Here is a 12,028-nt window from a genome sequence, read left to right as displayed (position 1 = left end):
CCAGCTCTACCCACCACCAGTCCCTCCCATCAGGAAACTAGCACAAGCCACTCAGATAGCCTCACCCACCAGAGGGCACACAGCAGAAGCAAGAACTACAATCCTGCAGCCTATGGGAAAAAAACCACATTCACAGAAAGAGAGACAAGATGAAAAGGCAGAGGGCTATGTACCAGATGAAGGAACAAGTTAAAACCCCAGAAAAAAAAACTAAATGAAGTAGAGATAGGCAACCTTCCACAAAAAGAATTCAGAATAATGATAGTGAAGATGATCCAGGACCTTGGAAAAAAAATGGAGGCAAAGATTGAGAAGATGCAAGAAATGTTTAACAAAAACCTAAAAGAATTAAAGAACAAACAAACAGAGATGAACAATACAATAACTGAAATGCAAACTACACTAGAAGGAATCAATAGCAGAATAACCGAGGCAGAAGAATGGAGAAGTGACCTGGAAGACCGAATGGTGGAATTCACTGCTGCGGAACAGAATAAAGAAAAAAGAATGAAAAGAAATGAAGACAGCCTAAGATACCTCTGGGACAACATTAAACGCAACAACACTCGCATTATAGGGGTCCCAGAAGGAGAAGAGAGACAGAAAGGACCCGAGAAAATATTTGAAGAGATTATAGTCGAACACTTCCCTAACATAGGAAAGGAAATAGCCACCCAAGTCCAGGAAGAGCAGAGAGTCCCATACAGGATAAACCCAAGGAGAAACACGCTGAGACACATAGTAATCAAATTGGCAAAAATTAAAGACATAGAAAACTTACTGAAAGCAACAAGGGAAAAACAACAAATAACATACAAGGGAACTCCCATAAGGTGAACATCTGATTTCTCATCAGAAACTCTACAAGCCACAAGGGAGTGACATGATATACTTAAAGTGATGAAAGGGAAGAACCTACAACCAAGATTACTCTACCCGGCAAGGATCTAATTCAGATTCAATGGAGAAATCAAAAGCTTTACAGACAAGCAAAAGCCAAGAGAATTCAGCACCACAAAACCAGCTCTCCAACAAATGCTACAGGAACTTCTCTAAGTGGGAAACACAAGAGAAGAAAAGGACCTACAAAAACAAACCTAAAACAATTAAGAAAATGGTCATAGGAACATACATATTGATAATTACCTTAAACGTGAATGGATTAAATGCTCCAACCGAAACACACAGGCTTGCTGAATGGATACAAAAACAAGACCCATACATATGTTGTCTACAAGAGACCCACTCAGACATAGGGACACATACAGACTGAAAGTGAGGGGATGGAAAAGATATTCCATGCAAATGGAAATCAAAAGAAAGCTGGAGTAGCAATACTCATATCAGATAAAATAGACTTTAAAATAGAGAATGTTACAAGAGACAAGGAAGGACACTACCTAATGATCAAGGGATCAATCCAAGAGGAAGATACAACAATTATAAATATATATGCACCCAACAAAGGAGCACCGCAATACATAAGGCAACTGCTAACAGCCATAAAAGAGGAAATCAACAGTAACACACTAGTGGGGGACTTTAACACCTCACTTACACTAATGGACAGATCATCCAAAATGAAAATAAATAAGGAAACAGAAGCTTTAAATGACACAATAGACAAGATAGATTTAATTGATATTTATAGGATGTTCCATCCAAAAACAGCAGATTACACTTTCTTCTCAAGTGCACATGGAACCTTCTCCAGGATAGATCACATCTTGGGTCACATATCAAGTCTCAGTAAAGTGAAGAAAATTGAAATCATATTAAGCATCTTTTCTAACCACAATGCTATGAGATTAGAAATGAATTCCAGGGAAAAACAGACACATGGAGGTTAAACAATACGTTACTAAATAAGAGATCACTGAAGAAATCAAAGAGGAAATCAAAAAATACCTAGACACAAATGACAACGAAAACAAGATGATCCAAAACCTATCAGATGCAGCAAAAGCAGTTCTAAAAGTGAAGTTTATATCTATACAAGCCTACCTCAAGTAACAAGAAAAATCTCAAATAAACAATCTAACCTTACACCTAAAGGAACTACAGAAAGAAGAACAAACAAAACCCAAAGTTAGCAGAAGGAAAGAAATCATAAAGATCAGAGCAGAAATAAATGAAATAGAGACAAAACAATAGCAAAGATCAATAAAACTAAAAGCTGGTTCTTTGAGAAGATAAACAAAATTGATAAACCATTAGCCAGACTCATCAAGAAAAAGAGGGAGAGGACTCAGATCAATAAAATTAGAAATGAAAAAGGAGAAGTTACAACAGACACTGCAGAAATACAAAGCATCCTAAGAGACTACTACAAGCAACTCTATGCCAATAAAATGGGCAACCTGGAAGAAATGGACAAATTCTTAGAAAGGTATAAGCTTCCAAGACTGAACCATATAGAAAATATGAACAGACCAATCACAAGTAATGAAATTGAAACTGTGATTAAAAATCTTCCAAAAAACAAAAGTCCAGGACCAGATGGCTTCACAGGTGAATTCTATCAAACATTTAGAGAAGAGCTAACACCCGTCCTTCTCAAACTCTTGCAAAAAATTGTGGAGGAAGGAATACTCCCAAACTCATTCTATGAGGCCACCATCACCCTGATACCAAAACCGGACAAAGATACTACAAACAAAGAAAATTACAGACCAATATCACTGATGAATATAGATGCAAAAATCCTCAACAAAATACTAGCAAACAGAATCCAACAACACATTAAAAGGATCATACACCATGACCAAGTGGGATTTATCTCAGGGATGCAAGGATACTTCAATATACGCAAATAAATCAATGTGATACACCATATTAACACACTGAGAAGAAAAACCATATGATCATCTCAATAGATGCAGAAAAATCTTTTGACAAAGTTCAACACCCATTTATGATAAAAACTCTCCAGAAAGTGGGCATAGAGGGAACCTACCTCAACATAATAAAGGCCGTATATGACAAACCCACAGCAAACATCATTCTCAATGGTGAAAAACTGAAAGCATTTCCAGTAAGATCAGGAACAAGCCAACGGTGTCCACTCTCACCACTATTATTCAACATAGTTTTGGAAGTTTTAGCCACAGCAATCAGAGAAGAAAAAGAAATAAAAGGAATACAAATTGGAAAAGAAGAAGTAACACTGTCACTGTTTACAGACGACATGATACTATACATAGAGAATCCTAAAGATGCCACCAGAAAACTACTAGAGGTAATCAATGAATTTGGTAAAGTCGCAGGATACAAAATTAATGCACAGAAATCTCTTGCATTCCTATATACTAATGATGAAAAATCTGAAAGAGAAATTAAGGAAACACTCCCATTTACCATTGCAACAAAAAGAATAAAATATCTAGGAATAAACCTACTTAGGGAGAGGAAAGACCTGTATGCAGAAAACTATAAGACACTGATGAAAGAAATTAAAGATGATACCAACAGATGGAGAGATATACCCTGTACTTGGATTGGAAGAATCAATATTGTGAAAATGACTATCTACCCAAAGCAATCTACAGATTCAATGCAATCCCTATCAAATTACCAATGGCATTTTTTACAGAACTAGAACAAAAAATCTTAAAATTTGTATGGAGACACAAAGAACCCCGAATAGCCAAAGCAGTCTTGAGGGAAAAAAACGGAGCTGGAAGAAACAGACTCCCTGACTTCAGACAATACTACAAACCTACAGTAATCAAGACAATATGGCACTGGCACAAAAACAGAAATATAGATCAATGGAACAGGATAGAAAGCCCAGAGATAAACCCACGTTCCTAGATTGGTAAACTAATCTATGACAAAGGAGACAAGGATATACAATGGAGAAAAGACAGTCTCTTCAATAAGCGGTGCTGGGGAAACTGGACCGCTACATGTAAAAGAATGAAATTAGAACACTCCCTAACACCATACACACAAAAAAACTCAAAATGGATTAGAGACCTAAATGTAAGACTACACACTATAAAACTCTTAGAGGAAAACATAGGAAGAACACTCTTTGACAGCAAGATCTTTTTTGATCCACCTCCTAGAGTAATGGAAATTAAAAAAATAAATAAACAAATGGGACCTAATGAAACTTAAATGCTTTTGCCCAGCAAAGGAAACCATAAACAAGACGAAAAGACAACCGTCAGAACGGGAGAAAATATTTGCAAACAAATCAACGGACAAAGGATTAATCTCCAAAATATATAAACAGCTCATGCAGCTCAATATTAAAAAAACAAACAACCCAATCCAAAAATGGGCAGAAGACCTAAATAGACATTTCTCTAAAGAAGACATACACGTGGCTAAGAAGCACATGAAAAGCTTCTCAACATCACTAATTATTAGAGAAATGCAAATTAAAACTACAATGAGGTATCACCTCACACCAGTTAGAATGGGCAGCATCAGAAAATCTACAAACGACAAATGCTGGAGAGGGTGTGGAGAAAAGGGAACCCTCTTGCACTTTTGGTGGGAATGTAAATTGATACAGCCACTATGGAGGACAGTATGGAGGTTCCTTAAAAAACTAAAAATAGAATTACCATATGATGCAGCAATCCCACTACCGGGCATATACCCAGAGAAAACCATTATTCAAAAAGACACATGTACCCCAATGTTCATTGCAGCTCTATTTACAATAGGCAGGTCATGGAAGCAACCTAAATGCCCATCGACAGACGAATGGATAAAGAAGATGTGGCACATATATATTACTCAGCCATAAAATGGAACGTAATTGGGTCATTTGTTGAGACATGGATGATCTAGAGAGTGTCATACAGAGTGACGTAAGTCAGAAAGAGAAAAACAAATATCGTATATTAATGCATATATGTGGAACCTAGAAAAATGGTAGACTTGAACTGGTTTGCAGGGCAGAAGCTGAGACAAAGATGTAGAGAACAAACGTATGGACATCAAGGGGGGAAAGCAGCGGGGGTGTGGGGGTGGTGGTGTGATGAATTGGGCGAGTGGGATTGACATGTATACGCTGGCGAAAAATAAATAAATAAATCTAACCACTTATGCTTTAAATAATGCCAAGGGAAAAAAGTTGCTTAAAAATATTCATTTAGAGCAGCAGTAATTGACCTATCGCCATTTGCTGGGTACCAGGGAAGCTGATATTTAGCCTTTCCAAGAATGTAATAGATAACTAATATCACAAACCAGACATCTATTCTATTCTGGCAGTAGCACCAAGGGTTTTATCCTGCAGAAATCTTGGACCAGCTTCCCTCCAAGTTTTCAGTCTCAAAATTTTAGGCTGGATAAGCTACCTCTCTCCCAGAGAAGTCATTGGCTCTGAGACTGCCACAGAAACAAAGCATACTTTTCTCTATTTGCCTATTTGCCATCCAGACTGTCCTGAAACTTGAGATCACTGCTGGGAACAAGTGAGAAAAAGGGTGTAAAAATTTCTTATTCCTCCCTCTTCCCAAGTCCATCAAACATAAAATCTTTGTTATACTGCTTTAGTCAACTTATGTTACCCCTATTTGTGCAATGGGTTAAAAATAAATATGGTAGAGATTATTGAAATAAAATCATAAACTAAACATTAATCTTCAATTATGAGAAAATTTCCATAAAATACTCATTATGAGCTTGAGACTCTCTGGACACTCTAAGAAATGAGTTAATTTTTCCTTATGGGAAGTAAAGAGGATTGACCAAACATGAATTTTTCCTTTTAAGGAAGAAGCACATGATTTGATATGTGTGTACCTTTCCAGAAGGTAGGTCTTATGTACTATCCCAAAGGAAAAGAACATGTACATTTTGAAGAACTCCTTTGAAAAACATCTCTTTGATTAGAAATGATGTTTGCTTCTTTTCAAAATATTTCTTGGGCTTCCCTGGTGCTGCAGTGGATGAGAGTCCGCCTGCCGATGCAGGAGACACGGGTTCGTGCTCCGGTCCAGGAGGATCCCATACGCCGCGGAGCAGCTGGGCCCGTGAGCCATGGGCACTGGGCCTGCGCGTCCAGAGCCTGTGCTCCGCAATGGGAGAGGCCACAACAGTGAGAGGCCGTGTACCGCAAAAAATAAAATAAAATAAAATAAAGTAATAAATAAAAATATTTCTTATACAGAATAAACAGAAATCTACCTCTTAGGGTACCAAATGTGGGAAGAGAGTTGTGATTCTCTATCATCACGGGTCCTTGAGAAATGTTAGGGATAGAGTCAATCACTTTCCTTTTGACCTTAGAATTGTACCCTATAAGCCATACAAAGGCTCCCCAGTAAGGCAAAGACACCTCTATGAGATCTACCCTCAACCATCAACAATGTAGGTTCTGGAGCTAAAATGGTGAATACTACAAGGGATCTCTCCTTCAAGAAGAGAGCTTATAGAAGTATGAAAATATCCATTTATTGCTTGTTGCTTTATTTGAAGGAACTCTAAGGCCAATTCAAAATGTAGTCTAACATAAAGAGGGGGGAGGCAACCCCAAGTTTCCAGAAACTAAATACTTTCTCTTTCACAAATGAGGAAATGTAAATGAGAGGCCTCATCAGGATAGCCCCCACGTTTCCCCAAGTCTAGTGTATAATCTCTCAATGACAAGTGAAATATTTTGTCTTAGAACTGTTAAAAATATACCAAAAATGTCAACCCAGTATGGATAAAAGTAAGTTCAACTAAGGTTTTTAAAGTAAGCATTTTACAGATGGTAATCTAAGGAAGATGCATAGTTTTCCATGCAATACATCTTTCTTTTCCACACATGACTGCTAAACAAACAACTGAACCTGAGACTGATATAACAGAAATAAAGGCTCAAGTCCCAGGAAGACTACAGTCACCCTCTACTGCATGCAAGTAAAAACACATCTACAATAAAATGTGAATTCTAGAAGTAAGTTTGTTACAAACAGAACTATCCATTCTTACCCCAGCCCCAAGACCTTCCCCCTCACCATAAGTCTTTCCTATTTCAGGTCAGGACAACAGTGTCCACCCAGCTACTGAAATCCCCAAAATAGAAAGCATCTAATTATTCTTTTTCAATAACCATCCACCCCAACTCAAAGAATAAGTTTTGTGTAACATTTGAGTTTTTATTTTCATAACGTCAGAACAAAATTGGTAATCATCAACCCATCTCACAATCTACCTGTATACGTGGCTCTCACAGATGCCATAAACATATTAGCTATATCAATCAATAAATCTATGCTTCTTTCTTTGTGAAGTTTTCAATTTGTCAACCAAAACTCTGTTTTCATCTATAATTCCTCTAAAATAGTCACATTCAAAAAATGATTTATAAGAAATTAAAATATTTGTTAAAGTTTGCCAGGCCTGGCATAATATTTTTTAAAAAGTCTTACAAAATAAACGTTAGATGAACTTATTTTTTGTAAATTAATTGTGTCATTTAATCTTCATGATTTATATTTTCAATGTTAATAATAACTTATACAAATGATACCTTAAAATCAATTAATGTTATATGAGTACAAAAAGTGCTTGCACAGATACAGCTCTGGAAATGATATTATATCGTTACCTTTTTTGACTTATGAATCACAATTTTCTAAATATTTAAACTGCACCTTTGCCAAAGATGCAATGTTTCTTTTTCCTTGTCAGTGAAGTACGTTTTCTTCTTCCTTGACAAGACAAAAAATGAACCACTCCAATTTATGAGTCATGAGCTAATCTTTTTTAAAAGACAGTTTTAGAATATAACTTCAAGTAAGTTTCCTCTAAGAATTAATGAATTACAATCTCTCAGAACCTTAGTCACTGAAGTATACACTTCTGAGAATAGAGGCAATGTATGAATTTGCTTAGAAACACTCAATGATATCTTTCATTATTGACAAACTAATTCTGTTGTACACAAAGTGTCTAAAATTTTACTAAATGGCTTGTGGAAGCTCAAAGACTGATCATTAGAAATTCTCCCTTCCACTAGGAGGATGCAATGTTCTTGGGGCTGAGGTATAAAATGAATCATTTGACATTTGAATTCATAATTGTACTGGCAAAATTGATTCTGGGTATTTCACATGAGAGTCCAGAATTTTTCTGGGAAATTGGCATCATATGAAATGTGTTAATGTCACATTATTAAATACAGAATTCGGGAGCACAACTTTACAGTAGTTTGTGTGAAAACATATGGGTGTTCATCTGCCCAGGAGAGCAATATGAGCCATTGGTGAGAACTGTGCTAAAAGATCATTTTTAGGAAAAAGTAAAGCTATGATTCTCATACAGATATAAAAAGGAATGCACATTAAAGATTTTACTTTACTTAGATGAGGAAATCAAGCAGATGTTGTAACTGAATGAAGGGAAAAGGAAGAAAAATTCATATGGAGTAAAGGAATGTTGAAATTAATTGCAAATGTGGACAAAACCAGTTTTCCACAGAAAAAAGGTACTCAATTAAAATCACTACTGCACAGAGAAGAGTTTATATATCTATTAGTTACCTGCAACTTACAAAGAGTTGCAAAATAGCTCAGAGACAAGAAACAGAGCTAGAATCTGATAACCAAGAAGGGAAATCTAAGAAGGCTGCATTAAAAAAAAGTACGTGTGTGTGTGTGTGTGTGTGTGTGTGTGTATATATATATATATATATATATATATATATATATATATATAGAGAGAGAGAGAGAGAGAGAGAGAGAGAGAAAGGATGCATAGTTTTTCACTGAATACATTTTTTTCTACACATGACTGCTTAATAAACAACTACAACCTGAGGCTGATATAATAGAAATAACGGCTCAAATTCAAGGGAAACTACTGTTACCCTGTACTGCATATAAGTGAGAACACATCTAAAACAAAATATAAATTCCAGACATAATTTTTTTAAAACCAGAACTACCCATTTGTCCCCAGCCCCAAGACCTTTTCTCTCACCCTATGTCTTTCCTACTTCAAGTGAGGACAGCGTTGTCCACCCAGCTACTCAAATCCCCAGCTAGGAAGTGTCCAATTCTTCCCTTTCAATCACCATCCGCCCCAACTCTAAGGCAAGACAATGCATCATCAAGTCCTTGTTTGAACATGATAATCTCTTTTGGTTTACTGGAAGCCTCTCACTAGTCCCCAGACTCTACTCTTGCCTCCCCACAATTCATTTTTCTTAAAACAGCCAGCGTATTCTTTTAAAAATGAGATCAGATCAAGTCTCTCCACACTCAAAACCAATAGATAGCACTAGGATTTAGAATAAAATCCAAATCCCTTTTATGGGGCATCCTAAGTCCCCAGAATATCTGTCCCTGCCTATGTCCCTAACTTCAATTCTTCTCATTTGCCCGCTTATTCAACTTAGTCCTTATTTATTGGAATCCTCTTGATCCTTTGATCACACCAGCCTGGCTCCCATCTTTGCACTAACATTTTCCTTTATTTGGCTCTCTCTTGTCCCAGATTTTTGAATGCCTGGCTCCTTTTTTGTCTTTCAAAGGCAATTTCCTCAGGGATAACTTCTTGCTCCATTCAATATAATATAATGCTCAAGAACACTGTTTTTTATTTTATTTTTTTCATGGCAACTTACTGCTGAATAAAATTTTAAATTATTTCATGAATATCACCTATGTCCCTGCCCTAATAAGCAAATTACCTAATTTCAAGGACTGTATCTTTTTTGTTCATGACTGTACATAAACACACAATAAGATTCTAATACTGTTGGCCATCAGTCAATATTAGCTGAGTGAATTATACTTGTTTTCTTTCTTCAGGGAAGTGGATAAAGTACATTTTTCTGACGTATGATGAAAGTTCTAGAATTTGTGATAGATAAGTTCAGACTACTGAGGGAAGTCTGATTTAGAGAAAAGAGTAACTTAGAAGATCTGCAGGTATGTTAGCTTTAGGGCTAATGGGGAAGAGGAATTAGACTCATTTTCTTAGGTCTATCAGCATCTAATTCAAGAAAGACTAGCAGGAGTTTATTTATTTATTTATTTTTTGTGATACGCGGGCCTCTCACTGTTGTGGCCTCTCCTGTTGCAGAGCACAGGCTCCGGACGCGCAGGCTCAGCGGCCGTGGCTCACGGACCCAGCTGCTCCGCGGCATGTGGGATCTTCCCGGACCTGGGCACGAACCCATGTTCCCCGCATCAGCAGGCAGACTCTCAACCACTGAGCCACCAGGGAAGCCCAGGAGTTTATTTTTAAAGAAATCAGAATAAAGTCAATGCTGGGGAAATGCTGTAGGCTTTACAATGATAGCAAGAGAAGCTCCCCTACGTAACAGTGAGAGCTGGAATCAATGTCTCCAGTTTAGCCTGAGTATACATCTGATAGAGAAACATCAGCTTTCTGATTTGTTATACGGAGATAACAGTCTTATATTCTTGTTTCTATTCTATTTAGTTGTATAGATCCAAGGAGATTATTTATGAGGATATACTTTGAAAAATGAAATACAGTACTAACATGAAGCACCACTGTCATTAAATCCATCACTTAACCTCTAAATCTCCATTTCCCTATTTAAACTATCTCAAAATGCCTCTCCCTCTGCTTTTTGAGTCAGAGGTAAAAGGAAAAGATTTTATTTTGCTGCTGATGGTAGCAATACAGGTTGCATTAGAAATGAATGGGATGGAAGGACTCTGTTGATTTTGTTTAACCCTGCAATCGGATCCACAAATGCACAGGGCATTCACAGAGTGGAAATTTATGCCTCCAACTAACAGCAATAAGGTAAGTTTACTTTAAAAATGATATTTGGGGAGTGTTCAATTACTGTGAATTTATGCCCCCAACCAAAACGTCATCCAGTTCCCTAGAATCATCCACATGTCTTCTGAAAAGGTTTCCTCATTTGCCTCATCCTTCTGGCTTGACTGATGGCTCCCACCCAGCCTAATCACTATCACAAAGCATATGTTGGTTTAGGCAATAACAGACCTTCATAGATCATTTACTGGATTCTCCCTTGACGTAAATTGTTATTTTTCTTTGTTTCTAGCAATAATAATACCGGGCACTGTGTAAAAACTAGCTACCATTGACTGAATGATTGCCAGGTTTTCAAGCACTGAGCTAAAAGCTCAACGTGCATTAACAATGATAATAACATTTGAGACAGACACTGTCACAAGTGCTTTGCAGTCATTATTAGTAACTCATTTCTTTCTCAAAAAACCCTGTGAAGCAGATACAATCTTCCCAAATTTACAAAACAGAAAAGTGAGGCACGATAATATTCCAGAACATGACAGCATTCACAGAACTGGTTACGTGGTTAAGTTGCGCTGGAGCTGTGATGGAAGCTCTTAAATGTCTTGCCACAATGCTGGAAAGCAGTTATTGTCTTCAGTAGAAAGATACTGAGATCAATTCTCAAAATTCTGAAGTGACTGGCCCTATTTGCATAGTAAAGACTATGTGATAGGCCAAGGACTCTGTCAAAGTAACCAGATTAGGTCCAAGATGGAATCACTCATGCTAAGCCCCACATCAGCAAACCAAAATTTATCTAAGTTTCCCTACCTGGGCTCTCCAAGCAAAGGAAGGCCCAGGTCAACCAACCAATCATGCTTGCCTGCTTACCAAACCCTTATCCAGCTCCTTGTTCCATATAAGGAAAGGAACTCTCATTAACCCATTAGCAAATGACCAGTACATCGTCCTTGACCCTGCTCACTTTGGTCTATAAAAAGCTCTCACCTTGTACTGCTCTTCAGAGCTCCTTTCTACCTGCTAGATTAAACAGTACCCAAGTCATGAATCACTGAATAGAAGTCAACCAGATCAGTAAGTTATCTGTAGAAAATTTTATTTTAACAACTCTACGGCGATCCTTTCCAAATCCATGATCTCAGCTCTTCCACATGCCTCACGAACTTTATATCGTGAGAGAACGCTGTGACCTCAGTTTCCTCAGGAAAGTGACTCCTCTCTGCCTAATCATATCATAAGGGAAACCAGGGCTAGAATCAGTAAATGTTTCCCAACAAATAGAACTAAACAGTAAAGTGTTTTAATCCCAGCA

The 12,028-nt window shown here is 37.2% G+C and overlaps 1 long non-coding RNA gene across 14 annotated transcripts in view; it reads right to left on the bottom strand.

Moving 5' to 3' along the window:
- LOC149749926 (uncharacterized) overlaps positions 1 to 12,028 on the bottom strand; it is a 134,272-nt gene that overhangs the window by 111,905 nt on the left and 10,339 nt on the right. Inside the window, exon 1 of one of the 14 annotated variants that reach the window (XR_016392887.1) lies at positions 7,559 to 8,619. The exons of 12 other annotated variants lie outside the window; for them this stretch is intronic. This is a non-coding gene — a long non-coding RNA (uncharacterized LOC149749926). One more of the 14 variants, XR_016392886.1, reaches the window with a different exon arrangement.

Source organism: Delphinapterus leucas, chromosome 3 (genome assembly GCF_059928025.1).
Source record: "Delphinapterus leucas isolate spDelLeu-1000000601 "Yukka" chromosome 3, BTC_Dleu_Yukka2, whole genome shotgun sequence".
NCBI classification, from domain to species: Eukaryota; Metazoa; Chordata; class Mammalia; order Artiodactyla; family Monodontidae; genus Delphinapterus; species Delphinapterus leucas.
The sequence above is the reverse complement of the archived record's forward strand: the minus strand, read 5'-3'. Positions and strand labels throughout refer to the sequence as shown.